Source organism: Panthera tigris, chromosome D2, assembly GCF_018350195.1.
Source record: "Panthera tigris isolate Pti1 chromosome D2, P.tigris_Pti1_mat1.1, whole genome shotgun sequence".
Classification (NCBI taxonomy): Eukaryota; Metazoa; Chordata; class Mammalia; order Carnivora; family Felidae; genus Panthera; species Panthera tigris.
Window position 1 is genome coordinate 38,380,749 of NC_056670.1, and position 20,275 is coordinate 38,401,023.

The window sequence follows — 20,275 nt, forward strand, 5'->3', positions numbered from 1 at the left end:
AGACCAATAAAAATCAATAGCTAGACTGATTAAGAAAAAAGAAATAAAACATAAATGATCAACATCAGGAATCAAAGTGGGTTCATCACTACAGATCTTACAGATGTTTAAAAGGTAAGAGAATATATTGAGAAACTTTAAGATAATAACTTTGGCAACTTAAATGAAGGGATCAAATTCCTTGAAAAACACAAATCACCAAAATTGGCAGAGTGAGAAGAAGAAAATAAATAGTTTCATACCTATCATGGAAACTTAATTCATAAAACCTTCCCACCGAGGAAACTCTAGGCCCCTGTGGCTTCATAGAAATTTTTATCAAACATTTAAATATGAAATAATACAAATCCAGCATAAATGCTTTCAAAATATAAGGAGAATGAAACACTTCCCAACTTTTTCACAAGGCCAACGTTACTCTGATATCAACAGCAGGCAAAAATATCACAAGGAAAGGATAAACCAATGAAAATTAGAGCAGACTTTTAAAAAAATTTAAAATTTTTTTTAATGTCTATTTATTTTTGAGACAGAGAGAGACACAGCATGAGCAGGGAAGGGGCAGACAGAGAGGGAGACACAGAATGTGAAGCAGGCTCCAGGCTCTGAGCTGTCAGCACAGAGCCCGACGTGGGGCTTGAACTCACGAACTGTGAGATCATGACCTGAGCCAAAGTCGGACGCTTAACCGACTGAGCCACCCAGGCGCCCCCAAAAAATTTTAAATTGACAGGCTGATTCTAAGATGTACACAAAAATGAAAAATACCTATACTAACAAAACAATTTTGAAAAAGAACAAATTTTGAATATCAAGCTATGATATTAAGACTTCCTATGCAGGTGCAGTGGTCAATAGAGTAATAGTATTGGTAAAAGGAAAAACAAATAGATCAATGGAACAGAATACAATTTCAAAATGGGCCCACATGCCTGTAATCGATTGATTTGTTTTTTACAGAGGTGACAAGGCTATTCAGTGGCCAAAGGTTTATATTTGTAATAAACAAACAAACAAACAAAAGTGTTAAAACAAATGGATAGCAGACATCCAGTTTCCAGCCCAACATATAAGGAGCTTGAAAGTCATCACTGCCATCCCCCTAACAAGAAAAAAGATAAGCTAAACACCAACTACCCATCTTACATCCATCAGAATTGAGTTCATGGAGCAAATCATTGTCTCAAAGATTAGAGAGATAGACAGCAAGATACAAAGACTCACAAGTTTGTGGAGCAGAAAACTCTGTGGGAACCAGTACCAGGGTCCAATGTATTTAGTACATCAAGTTTGGTTTTCAACAAAAATAATTACAAGGCATATTAAAAGGCAAAAAAAAAAAAAAAGAAAGAAAGAAAGAAAGAAAAAAGAAAAAGTGAAAAAGTCAAGTTTGAAGAGACAGAGCAAGCATCAGAACCAGACTGACACATGTCAGGAATATTAGAATTTTCACACCAGGTTGATTAATATAATAAGGACCATGATTAATTTAATAAGGGTTCTAGAGTAAAAAGTAAGAACATAAAATAATCAACAGATAATATAAGCCAAGAGATGAAAACTCCAAGAAATAATAAAAAAGAAATGGTAGAAATAAAAAAACACTGTAACAGAAATGAAGAGTATCTCTGATGGGCTCACTGATAGACTGGACACCACTGAGGACAAAATCTCTAATCTTGACAATATCTCAATAGAAACCTCCAAAACTGAAAAGCAAAGAAAAAAATACTGGAAAAAAAAACAAGAACAAAATATTCAAGAACTGTAGGACATCTACAAAAAGAGTAATATATCTGTAGTGGGAGTACTAGAAGGAAGGAAGGAAGGAAGGAAGGAAGGAAGGAAGGAAGGAAGGAAGGGAGGGAGGAAAGAAGGAAGGAAGGAAGTTAGCAAGGGAGGGAGGAAGCAAGGGAGGGAGGAATGAAGGAAGGAAAGGAAAAAAGAAATATTTGAAGTGATAATGATGAAAATTTTCCAAAAATTAATGTCATACACCAAACCACACATTCCAGAAAGTTCAAAGAACACCAAATAAGATATAAAGGACAAAAAATTGATTCCTAGAGCTGCACAAAATCAAAAATAAAGAAAAAAATCTTGTGGGGTGCTTGGGTGGCTCAGTCAGTTAAAACGCCTGACTCTTGATTTTGGCTCAGATCATGACCTCATGGTTTGTGGGACCAAGCCCTGAGTTTTTCTCTCTCCTCTCTCTCTGACTCATCCCCCTCTAAACAAACAAACAAACAAACAAACATTTAAAAAGACAGAATCTTAAAAGAAGCTGAAACTGGGGAGGGGGACCCACCCTTATCTATAAAGGAGCAAGAATAGGAATTATATCAGACTTCTTGGAAGCCATTCAAGCAAGAAGAGAATAGAGTGAAATATTAAACTATTGAAAGAGTAAAAAAAAAAAAAAATCAGCAACTTACATTTCTTTATCCTGCCAAATTATCCTTTAAAAACAAGGGAGACAGACTTTCTCAGATAAACAAAACTTCAGGTAATTTGTTGCCAAAAGACCTGCCTTGCAAGAAATATTAAAAGAAGTTCTTCAGAGAAAAGGTAAATTAAACAGGTCAGAAACCCAGATCTATATACAGAAAGGAAAAGCATTAGAGAAGAAAGAAGTGAAGGTAAAACAGAAACTTTAATTTTCTTATTCTTAATTTGACCTAACAGATGACAAGTTGACCAACATAATAGCAACAATGTAATTGATGATTACAGTTTATGAGTAGGTGAAATTAATGACAGCAATGATACAAGGAACCAGAGGGATGAATTAAGCATACCTACTTTGCTAATTACAAGGTACTTTCACTACTGTGAAGGCAGTGTAGCATTATTTGGAAATGGAGTCAGATCCATTATAAGTGTATATTGCAAACGCTAGGGCAACCGCTAAAAAAAAAAGGGTTTTAAAAGAAGGTATAATTGATAGGCTAAGAGAGGAGAGAAAACAAAATCATATAAAATGCTGATTAAAACTACCAAAGGTGGGAAAAGGGTGGAAGGCGAAAACAGGAACAAAGAACAGGGAAACAACAGGAAACAGTAACAAATATGGCATATAAAAATAAATGGGTGGGGTGCCTACTTGGCTCAGTCAGCTAAGAGACCAACTCTTGATTTGGGCTCAGGTCGTGATCTCACGGTTTCATGAATTTGAGCCGCACCTCGGGCTCTCCATGCTGACCGTGCCCAAAACCTGCTTGGAATTCTCTCTCCGTCTCTCTCCCTCTCTCTCTCACTCTCTCTCTCCCTCCCTCCCTCCCTCCCCCACTTGTGCTCTCTCTGTCTCTCTCAAAATAAATAAATAAACTTAAAAAAAATGGGTATCCATACGGACTTCAACTCCACCTCATACCACTTGCAAAAATAAACTCCACTTGGACCGTACATCTAAACATAAAAAGCTAAAATTATAAATATGCAGAAGAAAACTTATGAGAAAATCTTTGTAACCCTGTTAGCAAGCAAAGAAGCCTTCAACAAGTCATAAAAAGCACTAACATGCCAGCATAAATCAGCCAAGAAGAACTTTGCCCTCCAAAAAATACCAGTAAGAAAGTGAAAAGGCAAGCCATTGACTATGGGAAAATATTTGTAATACATACATCTGACAGAAAAAAAAAAAAAAAAAAAAAAACCTTGTATCCAGAATTTATAGGAGGGGTTCTTACAGCTCACGAATAAAACAGACAACCCAGTAAAACCGGGCAAAAGATCCAAACAGACGCTTTACCAAAGAAGATGCATGTGCACAAAAAGATGCCCAAAGTGTGCAACATTGTTAGCCATTACAGAAGTGCAACTGAAAACAGAGATGCTATTACAAGCTCACTAGGACTGCTAAAAGTGAAAAAAAAAAACTGACAGTGCCATACGTTGGCGAGGATGTGGGACAAGTAGAATTCTCATGCCCTGCTGGGGGCCAAAATGGTGCAAACCCTTTGGAAAAGAGCTTCTTACAAAGTAAAACATACCATACAACCCAGCGGTTCCGTGGCTAAACACTGACCAAAGAGAAATGGAAACGTGTTCACCCAGATTTGTACTTGCGCGCTCACGGCAGCTATAGTCATAAAATTCTACAACTGGAAGCAGCCCAGATATGTATCAGCTGGTGAATGGCTAAACGAACCACAGGATGTCCACTCCTTGGAATACCACTCAGCAATAAAAAGACCAAACTAATGACGAGGTACGGCATGGGTAGATGTACGCAAAAGAACACAGACTGTTGGGTTCCATTTATAAGAAGTTCTAGAACACACAGAACTAATCTATAGCGATAGAAATCACATCACCGGTTCCCTGTGTGGGAGGCAGGGAGAGGGACTCGCTGCGGAAGAAGCAGGAAGATGTTTTGAGGGGTGTTGGAAAGGTGCTTTACCTGGAGTGGGGCAATGTTTATGCCGTTGTCTACGTCCGTCAAAACTCACTGAACTGTACAGTTAAAATGTGTGTGTTTTGTAAATTATTCCTCAATAAAATTGACTTTTTTTTTAACAAAGGAATGGTGGGAAGGAGAAATGGAATGTACTTTGGGGATGAGGAAAGGGTAGAGCCTGGAACCTGCAAGGGCAAGGGATCCTCTGAAGAGTTTGAATGCCAGCCCGTTCCCGTTCTCATAGGTCCCTCCCTGGGGCTGCCTTTTCCTCCTGCCTTAGCAGAGGCCATCCATGGACAGGGCAAGGCCAAGACCATAAAACCCAAAGACCTGACCCTTTCGTGGTTTTTTTTCTCTCAGTTCAAGTCAGCGATTATTTATTGAGCACCTACTGTATACCATCGCCTATGTGCCTAGAGATTTACTTACGTTAGTCTCTTACAGACTTGGAAGTCAGACTGCCCAGATTCCAGCCCTGGCTCATAACTGAATAGCTGGCCGATCTTGACCAAGTTCCTCAACTTGCCTCCATTTCCTTCTTTGTAAAGTGGAGACACTAATTACGTCTCCTCACAGTTAGCGATCACAGTAGCTGCTGCATTTGCACGTTTGCATGCACGCTGCACCGCTCCAGGGCTCCAAGACTCCAGGCAGACCACCAGGCTGCAAGCCCTGTCTTCACCTCTCACTGGCTGCGGGGACTGGAGATGGTCATTCAGCCCCTCTGGGCCTCCATTTCCCAGAAGGTAGGCATGATACGGAGCTTCCGTCACAAAGCATTTGAGAATTAAATGAGCTAATAGAAGTAGTCAAGTACTTGGCTCAGCGCCTGGCATATTGTAAGTGCTTTAAAAAATGTTGTACTCTTTATAGGAGCATTGCATTTGAGTAAAGGAAACTGCAAGCCCAGAGATGCTGGGCCAGTTGGCCAAGGTCACACAGCACGTCAGCCAGGACAAGAACCCGGTCTCCTGGCCCATGTGAGAGCGTGTCTAGCAAGGAGGCCGACTGATATTCCTATTTCTTCCCACAACAGCACAAGAGGCCTCCTAGGCCTCCCTTCCCAAGCACAAAGGAGCCAGAGGGAGGCTCAGGGCACCAGGAGCTGGGGCTGACTTCTGTGGCCTGCCGAAGCAGAGCTCAAACTCCTACCTACGGGGGCCCCAGGGAACCCAAGATGGCGCACGTGCTCCCAGAAGCCAGAGCACCGACCCCTCCTGCCCGCAGACAAGGGGTGTCCCCCAATCCTTCCAGGCTCCGACCACGTGCCCTGCCCTCCGTGATGCTGTCCATGACTGCCTCCCTAGATCCCCAGGCCAGGAGGGGCCACAGAGAGACATGTATAAAAGACTAAAAATAAGACATTCCATTTCACTCCCAGCTCAGACTCAAGACTCATAGCACTGTGATGAGGGCTCCATGGGAGAAAACGCTTCAGGGGGCCTCTAACATGGGGTCAAGCCCTAGAAGTATTCAGGAAATGTTATTTTTCTTAAAAGTCAGAAGGAACATTATTCCCACTTTACCCAGAGGGAAACTGAAGGGCTCGGGGCTGAGAACACACAGCTCATAAATGGAAGAGCTATATAACCTTTCTCATCTCTCCACGCCTGCCAACCTTCTATCTAGGACCCTAATAACCCATTCTGCAGGACCCATTCCTGCAGAATGGGGAAACTGAGGCCCAGAGAGGGCAAGTGACTGTTCAAGGCCACACAGTCACTGGCAGAACCCAGACTTGACTCAGGGACTCCTGACACCCCCCTTGACCCCACGCACAGAGTCTCAGGCTGAGCCGAAAGACGTCACTCCTCAGGCCCAAGACCTGTGGGGACGAGCCCACGGCAGGTGCAGGCAGGGCTGGGGCCCGGCCTGCTGCCCCTCTGGGATCAAGACATGGCTTCAGGAGGTCCAGAACAGTCTCAGCCCCTGAGCAGGGCTATTGCACTCTGGTGAGGAGAACTCCACACTGAGCAGGGGGCCCAGAGGGCCGAGGCAGAAGGAGGGATGGTGGATGGGCCACGGGCAGTGTGGACCAGGCAAAGGGGAGCTTGGTGTCTCCCAGTACAGAACTGGAGTCCTCACTTACTTCCCAGTTGTGGCACTTACCCAAGTGGGGATGATGGTCCCATCAGCCCCCCCCCCACCAGGTGGGGCTGTCTTACAGTCGAGGAGGCATAAAAAGGCAAAAAGCTGCAGAGATTCGGGTCCCTGGCCCACCCATTCCAAAAAAGATGCCCTTGGACAATCACAAACTCTATGAGTCTCAGTTTCCTCATCTGTCCAATGGGGCTAAGAGTACCATGATGCTATACTGAAATTTATGGCTGCAGGAAATAAACCTTCTAGATCCGTCTTTCAAGAAACTAAATGCTAACCATCCTACCTCCATCATCATCAGGCTGTCACCCTCAGCCTCAGGAAGGGAGAGGCCGCACAACGCCCAGCAATAGGGCAGAGCCTTGGTCCCCAGTCTGTCTGGGCACTGGGGAGACCCTCATGCTCCGAGACTAGGGGCGCCTGACGTCCTATGGTGTCTTGCCGGGCATGAGGCTAGACGGGCTGCATGAATGGTGTCCCAGGTGTGCCGAGGCCTGTGCAGAAGGCCCCCAGTGTCACCTTACAGCATCCCGTCTGAGACGACTAGATTGAGTACTAGACTTGGAGCAGTTTCTGCTACCGTCCCAAAACGCCCAGGTAAAGGACTGCAAAAGCCAGGTCGGCTGGGGAATAGCCAGTGTAATATCTGAATATCCTCCTGTACAAAACCCCCTCATCCGGCAGGTGCACAGTAGGTGGGGCCACGAGGCCCATTCTAGGTCTGGCAACTGGGGCTGTGGTGAAAGCCAAACAAAGCCATACAGAAGCTGCCTGCCTCGTGCTGGCCCACCGAAAGGGCTTCCCATCCCCGGCACCTTTATCCTTTGATCCCTACAATCCCACGAGACAGGCACTGCAGGTGCTGTTGGAGAGGCCCAGAGAGGCTAAGAGCCATGGAGAATGTCACACAGCAAAGCAGGGTCCCCGGGGCATCCAGCGAGCACCGCTTCCCTGCCCCCGAGGCCCCGGAGGCCCTGGAGGCCTCTGCCACCAGGAGAGAGGGTGAGGCAGGTGTGTTCCCGGGGTGTCTTGTGGCCAGCCTTGTAGGTGATGTGGGTCCTAACGAGAGCTAACATTAGAACTAATTGGAGAAGTATTTTCATGACAGGGGTGGGCATGTGGGCAGTAAAGGCACCCAGCATTGCAGGACCAACACAGGGCTGGTGAGGAATCGCGTCCCTCCCCCTGTGCAAGAGACTCCATGCTGGCCAGGAATTAAGGGCAGCAGGGGTGGCAGCCAAGGGCTGCCTCGGAAGCTGGCAGAGGAGAACGTTTGCTCTTGACCAAAGTCCAGAACATCAGCCTCTGTATATGAACAAGGAAGCCTAGGTGTTTGGGCCTCGGTCTGCCTGTCTGGGAAATGGCCATTGTGAGACCCACTATGCTCCCGCCATTCAAGAACCTTCGGGAGAGCGAGATTGCTCCGGTCCGAATGTTTGTGTCCCCCCAGGTTCCTATGTGGAATCCTAACCCCTGAGGTGATGGTGTTAGGAGGGGAGGAGGCCCCGAGGGAGGAGCATGGTGGGATTGGTGGCTTACAAAGGAGACCCCCAGACAGCTCCTTCCCCCTGGTGAGGACTCAGACAGAAAGCAGCCAACAGTGAACCAGGAAGCAGGCCCTCACCAGACACCGCGTCTGCAGGTCCCTTGATCTTGGCCTCACAGCCTCCGGGGTGATGAGAGAGAAATGTTGAAGCCACCTCGATGGTGGTAGTCTGTGACGGTGGCCTGAGCAGGCCGAGACACCCCCCATCCAACAAATTTCAGGAGGAGGGGAACAGTAAAGTTACCTCAAGCGTCCTGGCCTCCTCTGCTACTCTCAGCTGTGGCTTATCCCCAGGGAAACCCAGCACAGGTGGCCGAGGGTGGCTCATCTTTAAGAAAGCCTGTGACACAGAGAGGTGCGGGTGGGGGGAATTATTCGCTTTACATAAAAGGCGTTTCTTCCACAAAAGGGAACGCCCCCCACCCCCCACCCCACTGAGTCCCCTGCATTCTGAGCTTCCCTGCCCTGTTCTGGGAGAAGGTAGAGGTGCGGCAGGGAAAGAACAGACTGGCTGCACCAGCTACCGCCCTGCTCTGGGGGGAGTTCTTCACCCGTAAGGTGAGGGGTTGGAGAGAGTTGTCTCAAGGGCTGGGGTGGTGTCAGGAGGCTTGAAGCAAGAGGTAGGAAATCCCGGGGACAGAGGTTGGTGAGAAACAGAAACCACGGCCCTCAAATGGGCCTGGGTTACCAGCACTTCTCAGGGACACTGGGGCCCCTGGGAAGAGGAGGAAGCCCATTTCACACCTGGATGTTGTGGGGGGACTGGGGTTCAAGACCCCTGCTCCTCCTCCCACGGGGCATGACAGCTGAACATGGGAGAAGGCCAAGGGCAGGGAACCAGTCCTGGGCCACAGTCTGGTGCCTAGCCAGGTGGGATGGTCTGGTCTCCGTGATTCTTAGAGGGGAGAGGGGGGTAACCTTCTTTTTCTGAAAACAGAGCCAAAGCGCCCCTTCGACAGCCTCCCAGCTCCTACTTCCCCCTTGTAATATTCCTCTACTCTGCTGCCTACGTGATCCTTCTGGAACATGGTCTTAATCATGGCACTCCCTTGCTCCCCCACCTTCAGTATAGCTCCCTATCACCCGAGCCAGCTCCCCAAACTGACAACTGAAACTTTGTGAGGCCCTTGTTAAACAGACAGAGAGACCCCAGCCCGCTGCGTGGCAGCCTTCCGAATCCATCAGGCTCTCTCCGGGATTCCTCCAACCTTCTCGTTTGATAGCAAAGCCATCTGGTGCTCAGAGAGGCAAAGTGACTTGCCAGAGGTCACACGGCAAGGGGACTCGAAATTCGAATCCAGCCCTGGTGACTTGGATAGAGTTCATTTACTCTCCCCAGAGGGACCGCAAGCCTAGAGCAGGAGTTCCACAAAGCTGTGCCCCTTGGCTGAGGAGAGTCTGGCCCCCCTGCGGGTGGGGAAAATGGCAGGTAAGGAAGGAGAAGGTTGAATGGCGGGCTCTGAAGGCTGCACGAGGCTGTGGGCAGAGCCCAGACCACGAGTCCGGAGGCCCCGGGCCCCAGCGGCCTGCTGTGGGAAACGGATAGTAAATCCCTCACCTCGCTGACCTCGCAGGTTCCCGTGGGAGTGAGCAGAGAGTGGGCGCTGCCCAGGCTGGAGCTGCACACACACCAGGTGTTTCTTCCACACCCCTTGCCTTTTGCACGGGATCCAGAGGCTCAGGGTCGTGGGCGCAGCCTTTGCAGGCCCCAAATCTACCGCCACCGCTCCCCCCAGCTGCAGCCCACAGTGGGGCTTTGCACGCCCGGCAAACAACCCCTCACCCCCTCACACCAAATGGAAACTTTTTTAAAGCAACAGAAACCAACCTCGGGGCGCTACTCTGTGCTTGATGCTGGTGGCGGGGAAGGAGCTCCGCTACAGAGGAAAGGGCTCAGGGTGGGGGCGGAGGCCAGGCAGAGGCGGCACCAGGAGGGGAGAAACAGAGATCTGATAAGGGAGTTCTGCTCACCGGGGCCGGCCCCAGCAGCGGGGGAGGCACCGGGGGCACGGCCCTGCTCAACCCCTGCAATTTGCTGAGCTGGGGGCAGGGTTCTGCGGCGGCCCCCAGTGCGGCCAGGCACGCAGACCACAGGGTTCCAAGGCTCAACGAGCCCTGCACGCCCCTGCTGTTGGCTGTTTCCTGGGTTTCCTGGGGTGTCTGCCCTGCTCTGGGCTCTGGCTCCCACCCCAAGTTGCTCTGAGAGAAGTCGTGGGCCTGGGCATGGGAACCAGCCAGAGGCTCCAAGGTTGGAAGGCCCCTTTGTCTAGCTCTGCAGCTGACTCACCCATGGCCTTGGGCCAGTCTCTGGCCCAGTGGGCCTGTGTCCCCCTCACCCAAATAGAGGCACTGACTGTCTCTGGCAATAGCATCAGGACGTGGGGCTGGCCCTGGGAATTGAGAGGCTCCAAAGCACGCACTTGCTGTGTGGCCCGGAGCGAGTGGCTTTATCTGGGGTGACCAAGACTGTCGAGTTTAGCACTGAAAGTCTGCAGCCCAGGAAACGCCTCAGTCCTCAGGAAACCATTGGTCACCCTCTACCCCTCAAGACTGGGGTTTCCCCTGCTGAGACTCTAGAGGTCATTCCCAGCTTCCTGCACAGTGCTTTCCATGACTGAGAAGGGGCCTGCCCTCCTGGGCAGACTCATGGCCTGACTAGAGAGACCGGGTGTGCACCTGTCCCAGGGAGGCCAGGCAGCCCCTGGGCTAGGCAGGCAGAGTGAGTGGGCCTCAGGAACCCAGAGGGGTGCAGATACCGGGAGACTTGATTTGGCACGGGCCTCACAGGAGGCGCCTGGCAAGCAGAGAGGCTAACCGGGGAGGGCAGGCCGGTGGGGGTAACGGCTTCAGCACAGACCGGGAGGCCAGTCCGTGGAGAAAGCAGTGCACCAGGCCCTGTACTGAGTCCTCAGATAGACGGAGGAGCCAGACTGGCCCTCAAGGGCCCCACAGTGGCATTTCTAAATCTACTGCCTTTGCTGTCTGAATTCCCCTGGCCACATCCACTGCCAAGCGATTTGCATCTAAACAAACATGTAAAAAAGAAAACCGCAATAGACAACAAAGGTCTGTCTGTTTTGTTTTGTTTTGTTTTTTTAAGTGAAGATGGGCTTTTCACAGAAATCAAAAGCCCCCAGGGGGCTCCCCAAGTGGATGTCTACACGTTCCCCCCACACTTCCCTGACTCCCCATGCAGCCTGCCCCAGCGGAGGCAGACCACCCCGGAGAGACCAACCGGAGGCTGAGTGGACAGCCCTCCCTGGTCCCCTCCCACGTTCCAGGGCACGGGGCACTGACACCTGCCAGACACCTTCCCCTCAAAGCATCTCACCAACAGCTTCCGGGGTGGCCTGGGTTGCCAACCCTTCCTAGTTTCTCATGCCCAAGAGACCTCACACTTCCTAGCTGGGCCAACCTCAACCATTCACTGACCCTCTCTGGGCCTCTGTCGCGTCATCTGCTAACGGAGGGCTCTAAGGCAAGCGAGGGCAGGAAGAGGGGTAGGCCCCGCTATTACCGGCTGCTGGGCTGAAAGCTCCAGTCCAGTCTCATCCAGAACCACCCACTGGAAGGAGGAGAGAGGCCACAGGGGATGAAGGCGAGAAGACTGGAGGGAGATGCTGTCAGTGTCACAGTAGCCACTCCAGCTGGTCTGTGGGCTCAGAGACCACTCTCTCCCCACGCATTTGCTACTCCCTCTTGCTAGGTCAAGTCACGTGATTCCTCCCCGCCCCCCGCCACACACGTGCCATAGGAGTTATACACTCCCTGTACTTGTCCCCCGTCCTCCATTCTTAGGGCTTCTGTCCAGAAGATGTTGCCTTAAGCACTAAGCTGACACTTGGATAGGAATGTCTTGCCCAGCATCCCGCTGCATAACGCAGAGCAAGGAAGGCAACCGGGTCTGACAAGAGGCCTGGGTTCTTTCCACTGTATGCAAAGGGCCCGAAGCCAATAGCCCTGGCAAGAAAGGGGTCTTCGCCAGCCACCAAGGTTTCCAAGCAGGGGAGTGGCACGACCGGGTGGGCCACGGGAAGCTGGACTAAGGGCCCCGTGCCAGCAGACGGCAAACCCAGCACAGAGGCTCCGAAAAGAGCCAGGGTCGGTGGGGGTGGGGGCGTGCAGGGGAGGAAGTTGGGGGCAAGCGATGCTCAGACTTCAAGCCACCACCCCTCTCAGGCTCTAGGGACGCAGAGGTGGGAAGAGACAGCGCCAGGGAGGAGGGGTTGGGCTGGGGAGGATTACGGCGCTCCACTTTTGGTTCCTGCCGCGAGCCGTGCAGCGGGCTCAGTGGGGTCGTCAGCTCACCTCCCCGGACGGCAGCCGCGGAGGACTGCGGCTCCCCCAGCACAACTTGGCCAGTGCAGGGCGAGCCCTGGAGCCCCCGGGGCTGTGCCTGCTCCCCGCCGCACACCAGGCTCCTGTACCCGCTGTCTCTCCAAGCTGATTCCCCATGCCAGATTGATGAACAACGTAATAAAGGGGGCAATCACATTATTCCTGAATGCATTTTAATAAAAATCAAATAAAAGCAATTATGTGAATTTTCAAGAGGATCACCTCTCCTCCTTTCCCCGAGGTAGGAAACAGAATGAATTCAGGAAATCATTAAAATCAGAAACCCGAGCTGTGTGCCACCGCTGCGTTGGCGGCTGCCACACAAAGGCAGCAGGGAAGCCCGGTCCCCAGCGGCAGCGCGGGTGCCTTTCTTTCGCTCTTTGAGTGGAAATTCCACCTATGGGTGAAGAAGGGTAATTAAGGGCCAAGAGAGATGCTTTGAATCCGCACTGCCTTTGCCCCTTCAGTACAAACTTCCCAGCTTCAAAGGGGCCTCGGACTGCCCGAGCGAGAGCTCCCCAACCTGGAAGCTCCAGAGGCCTGCAGAGGGCGGGCGCAGGGCTCGGAGAGGTCCCCCCAACCAACATGGCTCTTCCCTCTGCGGGGCACATGCAGCTCTCAGCCCGGCTCGAGGCCAGGATGCTGGCTCTGGGTGCAGAAGGACCGGGTCCCATGGAGAGGCCATGGGTACCTGCGCCCCACACCTGCATCCTCAAAAGGGACACACGCTTTGTGATGTGCAAGGCCCTTCCCACCTGAGCGGTCATTCTAGCCCCATCTGCCCCTCAGATTGGTATGTCTTTAGGGGCTGGGGATGCTGAGGCTGGAGGGGGGCACACTCAAGGTCACCCAGCTGGTGAAGCAGTGCCTGGACTGGAGCTCGGTTTACCCAGGGCTGTGAGGCAGGCCCAAGTGGTCCGGACACAGCACAGCTTTGCCTTGCGTGGCACTTTCAGGAACAAGCATTGACCACCCCAGCTGCCGCTCCCTGGGCCCTGGCCTGGCCCACCATCCAAACACTGTGAAGGGAGTGTGTTCATCTCGGTACAAGTTCAGGACTGAGCTTCAACAGAGTGAAGCGACCTGCCCACAATCCCACAGCCAAAAGGGAGGAATCCTGGCTCTGCCCAGGGTCATCGGAGTCCAGAGCCAAAGATTCTGATTGCCAAGCCACAGTGCCACCTTTATCAGGGGAAAGAGGCATTCAGTCAGGACCTCTGGGTTGCATTCGGGTGCTGGTGAAGGAAAGCCAGTGACGATCCCTTTCTCTGCCCCCCCCCCCTTCACAATGGCTATCCCGTGTCACCAGGCCAATGACACTCCAAAAAAGGAGCACCTAATCACCCTTATAATCATCTCTCTCGGCCGCCAGGGTCCCGATTCTCAGATGGAGGGCAGCTGGCAGCCACAGGGCCCCTCTTAGGGCAGCCTGAGTTAAAAGAGCAAACTGGAACCACGAGGCAGAAGGCTGGCACCAGGCAACTTCCGTTGCCTCTCTGGATATGCATGTGTGCGTGTGCCCACATGTGTGTTCGTGTGTGCACATTTGTGTATGTGTGCATACATGCGTACGTGTGTGTGAATGTGGGGGCAACGAGTGACGGGTCCCCAGTTTGGTGCTGTCCCACACTGTCCCATCTGACTCGGCTCAGAGCTCCCCCCATCCCTGCTGCTGCTAACAGGTGTGGTGCCCTCCCACAGGACGCTCAGGGAATGGCACCCGAAGGTGCAGTTGCCAACAGGGGGAAAGGAGGGTGCTGGGGAGGGTTCTGGGTGGCTCGTCCCTGTGCCAGGTTTCCCTTGGAAGTAGGGGTTTCTGGCGGGCCCTGTAGCATCTGGCACCCAGGACCGAGAATCGGGCACTGGCATCGGGGCTTCCGGTCTCAGCCTCCCACCTGCCCTGCTGTCCTTCTCCGGACTGTGGACCTCAGGGGCCTCAACTGGTAAGTGGAGGCAGTGGCACCTGGCTTTTAGGGCTAGCGCACGGGAGAGCGCAGGACCTGCCAGGAAGACGGTGTGTGAATCCTCTGTCATTCTTGTCCCCTCAGGGGGCAGCTGTCCCCCACACCGCTTGACCAACCCCTCTGGTCTCACACACAGCAGGTCCTCCATACGCTTGTGAAAAGGGAGTGCCCTGCACGTTCCACAGGGCCTGTGGACTTGGAACCATGTGCACACACACACGTGTGTAAGCACACATGTTGACACGGGCGCTCCTGTGGCCCCACCCACATGCTGGCACACCCCCTGACCCGCACACGGGTCTTGTGCACACACACCAACATAGCAGATGGGGAAACAGCAGCCCCTAGCCCTGGGCAGTCTCCTCCCAGACTTGCCTCCCATCCCCCCATCCAGACAGGCCGTGGAGCAAACTGTCTAGGACTTGAGGTCCCGGCCCATGGAGCTCCGTAGGGATGTCCTTGTGCCATCACCCTTACTCTGATTCTATCTTGATCACTCTGGAGGCACTTGCCCTGGTGTGACACCTGGAATCTGGGGACAAAGACTGCCTTGGTAGCTACTAGAACATCTGCCCCGGGATAAGGCCTGACGGAAGGGTAGCCGAGGACTCTCGCAGGGTAGAGGAGAGCACACCCAACTTTGCTGGGGGGCACGAGACGGGATTCACAGGGAAGGCCTCCCAACAAATGAAACCTTGGAGCTGAAACTAGGAGCTGGCTTTTGCAAGCAGACTGGATGGAAAGGCATTCCAGGTGAAGGGAACAGCTCATGCAAAGGCATGGAGGCATGGAGGACGAAAACTGCCCAAGGCTCCCGCCCTGCTTCTGCGGCTGCACCAGGAAGAAATGCCCTTTACAGAACACTCTCCGGGGAGGGCAAAACAGGGCACCACACTGCAAATGACCGGCAAGCATGGTAACCGGTGCAGAGGGCAGCCCCTGAGGGGGAGGAGCACACGGGCGTGCAAGGCACTCCTCAAAGCTCCCCTTTTCCCTTCAAAGAAGGCGCCCCCCCACCCCGGGAATGCAGCATGTAATGCAATGTTTCAAAAGCACGGTTAGCCCAGGGTCCCACTCATGTGCTACAACCATTTGTTGAGAAGAGGAAGGGAGTCGTGACCCAGCTTCAGGCAGGAGTTCCCTCTGGGACATGTCCCTGACACTCCAGTTTTCGGTATGACGGTCATGAGTGTTCACTGTAATGTGTTTCCGGCCTTCCAGTCTTTTCTACGTGTGAAACAGAATGTAATAAAAGTTTGAACTGTATCCATGCCCAAGTTTACAGGGCTGTTCTGAGGCCGGGTTGGCTGAGATGCCTCCATGCGATTACCTGAGCTTGGGCATCCTCCCATGGGCTCCTGTACTCCGTGGCAGCATGGAGTCTGGACTCTTGTCCCAGCTCCACTGGGTCCATAGAAGATTCCAGTCATTTCCAGAACAGGACTGGGTGTAGCTAGGGAGGTAGGAGATGAATGCCCAGCCAACTTCCTGTATGGGCTTGGGCACGTCCATTCCCCTCTCTGGGTCTCAATGTCCCCCCTGCACAGTGAGGGACTCTGGCCAGCCTGTCTCCGGGTTTGAACCCAGGCTCTGCGGCTGTAGCACAGCTACGTGGAGACCTTTCCTACCTGTAAAGGGGACCATACAGAGCTGCTGTGAGGGCTCGATGGCACAGGCTTCTTAAGACACAGCCCCTGGCAGGTAGTGAATCCTCTGGAAGTAGTGGTTTTTTTATCTTATTTATTTATTTATTTTTAATGTTTATTTATTTTTGAAAGAGAGAGAGCATGAGCGGGGAAGGGGCAGAGACACACACACACACACACACACACACACACACACACACACAAATCTGAAGCAGGCTCTAGGCTCCGAGCTGTCAGCACAGAGCCCAATGTGGGGCTCGAACTCACAAACTGTGAGATCGTGACCTGAGCCGAAGTCAGATGCTCAACCGACGGAGCCACCCAGGCGCCCCAGGAAGTAGTGGTTTTTAAAAAAAAAGTCACCAGAACAAACAAAAACCCTCAGTGGAAACAGGGTGAGATGGGAGGCTGGGAGAGAGCTCTGCTCCAGGTCTGGACTCAGCACTCACTGGTCTGAAGCTTCTGGAGTCCTTCCATCCCGGGGCCTCACTTCTGCTCCCGTGTAAAATGGGAAGCACAGGGCCCCTGGGAGAGGAGAAAGGATGAGAAAGTTCTCGCAAAGGAGAGTGTGTTGTAAAGGCCGGGGTCAGTAACCAGAGCTCTGGTCCCCAAGACCCCTCCCTAGGAGAGAAATCCCAACCCACTGCCTGGGGGGCTACGCCTGGGGGCCTCACTCAGGGCAGCCCTAATCTCAGCACAGGCCCAACGCCTGCTCCTGCTCCAGTTAGGGGCCTGGGCTGGATCAAAGGCGGAGAGAATTAGCATCACAGAGAACCCGGGGGAGGGGAGGCCAGGATTAATTTATCTCCTCTTCCTGCTGCTCCCTCTGTAGCCCTTGGGGTTGGGGGGAGGGTAACCGTCCACCCCCAAGCCCCTAGCACACCCCTGAGGCCCAGTTCCTATAGAAGGAGGCAGAGCAGGGCAATGATTTGGGCGGGACCTGCCCAGCACACACATTCTGGAGCCGTGGGCTTGAACGGACAAGAATGAAGATGCCTGGGCCAGAGGGCCACCCGCAGAGCCTGGGGGCCAGGGGGCTGCAGCGTGAGTTCACAGATCCCGCCAGGTCATTTTGGGGACACAGGAGTGTATGTACCTCGCATGTGTGTGCGGGGGTGGTGGGAGATCTATGAGCGTGTGAGGGACACTCACATGTGTGTCTGTCAGGCGGTGTGGCCACTGGGTGCCTGAGTGTGTATGTGTATCCTTGAGGCCCAAGGGCCACTCATGCCGTGTGTGTGTGTGTGTGTGTGTGTGTGTGTGTGCAGCCGGGTAGGCACAATGCCTGCACACGTCTGTGTCTGTGCCTTGACGATGGTGACACTCATGCGGGAGTGTCTGTGTGAGTCTGGGTGACTATGGGGTCCAGTGTGTGGACCTACGGACAGGCACCTGTGTGGACAGAGAGGAGCTGCTCGTGAACTTTGAAATGAGCAGAAAGGAAAGTGTGAGGGTCCCCCCACAGGGAAACAGCCAGAAGGGGTCCAGACTTCTGTCTCGCAGTCTCTGCTGCCAGGCTCCCCAGGCTCTCTCCGCTCCTTAGGCGTCTCCTCTCCTCCCACGGAGCCGCAGTGGGACCGCCTGGCTCAACCGTCCCGCGCCTCAGTTTCCTCGTTTGAAATGAGTGTACTCACAGCGCAATTGTGAGGATTAAATTAGTTAATATAATGGAGGCATTGAAAACAGCCCCTGGCACACAATGAACGCTCTTAAAGGATTCACTGGTGCTACCTGGAGGGGCATAGTGGGACTGAACCGGGCCGGCCGGAGGAACGGGGTCAGCCCACAGCCTGCCAGGCACTGTCCTTGCAGAAGCCTACAAGGGAGATTGGCCCGGAGCCAGCAGAGCTGGGCAGCCTTTGGCGATGCCGGGAAAATGGAGCTTGTGCTGTTGGAAGAGTCACGAGGCACAACCTGAGCCAACTTGGCACTCACTGGCTGGGCACGTGGAGCTCCTCCCCCATCCCCTTCCGGCTTCCCAGCCACCCCCCCCCCCCAAGTCCCTCCCACCACTTCCTACCCCAGGAGCGTCAGGCATGGTCCTACCCCCAGCCCTGTTTCCTCCTCCAACTGGCTCCAAAGGTCCACTCTTCATGCCCATTCCACAGATGGGGAAACTATGGGCTCTGAGATGTCCCCAAGAGGCATAGCTGGATTGAGAAACCTAGGACTTTGAAGACTCAGAATAGCTTGTAACGAAGCAAAATGCTAATCTGACCCCAAGGGCAGCCCACCTGGTTCTCAGCTCTTCAGGGTCTACACTGGCTTTCAGAGCCCCTGAAACGGCTCCCTCAATTCTTCCGGCATCACGGGCTGGACCACTAACACACCCTTCCCTGTATTCACCTTATCGACTCTACGCATCTACCCAAATGCAGGAGAACATCTAGCCTGACCCCTAAGTGAATCCCTAATACACCTCTTCCACCTCTGCGCTTTTGCTCCCGTGTTCTGCCTTGCTGTCCACACCCACCCAAACCTTCATCTGTCAAGGCCCACTGCAAATGCCACTTCTTCTATGAAGCCTTCTCTGATTGCCCGATTGCCTGTCCATGGGTGGCCTCTCTCGATCCCTGGCCTCTAGGGACCTGGAGACATTCCTCTCTTTGGCCCTAACTGCTTTACCTGCTGAAAGGTCCTAGACGACAGACCGGGAGCTTCTCTGTCCACACCCACCCTCACCCCACAGGACAGGGCAAGAATGTCCATGGGCTGGGGTGCACGGTGGGCACGCACACACACACACACACACACACACACACACACACACACACACACGCACACACACAGCTCCATAAGCCCCTCCAAGCCCTTCTACCATGGCCATTTCACATAGTGTTCCCCAGCTTAGGCCCCGGAACTGACTTTCCTACATTCAACTCTCAGCTCTCCACTCACTGTGTGACCTTGGGCTTGGTACCTAACCTTTCTGTGCTTCGGATTGCTCATCTATCACTGGGAAGAGTAGTTCTAATGCCACACAGCCGTGGTGAGAATGAAATGAGGTAGCACATGTAAATTCTTAGAACAACACCCTGCACACAGTGATCGCTATATGTTTACCATTGTTGTTAATATTTACACTGTGACAACCAGGACACAAAGAGGCACTGGACACAATCTCCGTCCCCCAGAGGATGGGAGTCCCAGATAGGAACAGGAAAGGGGAGTTGCATTTCTAATCTCATGTAATGGTCAAACCACCTTGGAAGTAGTCATCACCGGCCCCACTTTGCAGATAAGGAAACTGAGGCTCTGATAGGTAGTACGAGATTCCCTAGGGCTCACAGCCGTAAGTGGCCAGGTTGGGATTCAGGGCCGGGTCGCGAGGGCTCCAAAGTCCATGCTCTTTCAGCAAGCCCGCTGCCTCTCAGTCTGGCAGCGAGATAAGCCGAGTACACAAATAGCTGTAATCCAAGGTAGAAAGTGGTAAGTGCCAAACAGGGACCGATAAAGGCTTGGGGAGGGCGGGCGCCTGCCTGCCTCGGGAGGGGAAGGGGCGGAGGGCAGGGCAGGCTTTTGAGAGCGGGTGACATCTGAGCACGGCCTCCAAGATGGACAGGCCGAGTGGGAAGACTTTCCGGCTGGAGGGGCCAGTGTGCACGAAGACATGGGTGGCCACTCCCGCAGTACCTACCATGGTGCCCCGTGTGTCACAGAGGCCCAATGAGTATTCGCGGAAGGGAGGGAGGAAAGGCAGAGAGAGAGGGTCAGCATGCCCTGACCCCACTTGGCCTAGGAACTCCCCTTCTCACAGGGAGACAGAAGTCAATTCCTCCTATTCCCTGAAGGGTTTCATGGGGCCAAGGGTCCCCCTTGTCCTAGGACACCCCAGAGAAGTAGCTCAGGACTTTCAGGCTAGAGATCCTGATAACTAGATGCTTTGCTCCACACCAGGAAGAACTTTCCAACACATAAAGCTGGACCGGGCTTCTCTGTGGGGCAGGGCAGCGATGCGTCGGAGCCGATCGCTAAATTTTCAGGCACTCTGCGAGCTGCTTGATGTGAAGTCTGCATCTTGAAAACTGGCCACGGTGTAAGTATTTACACCATGGAAGTCGGCAAATGCCATCCATCAGGTGTTCCCCATTACAGAGAGCCAGATGTTAAACACTCACCCAGCACACCACTGAGCAGTTGTCTGCCGCGCACGGGAGCGAGCTCCCCATCCCCAGAAGGATGCAAGCAGAGATTGTCACCTCCTGAGACGAATGGCACGGAGGGGCTCTGGCTTAGATGACCTCAGAAGCCCCTCTCTGGCCCTGAGAGCCTATGAAAAGTC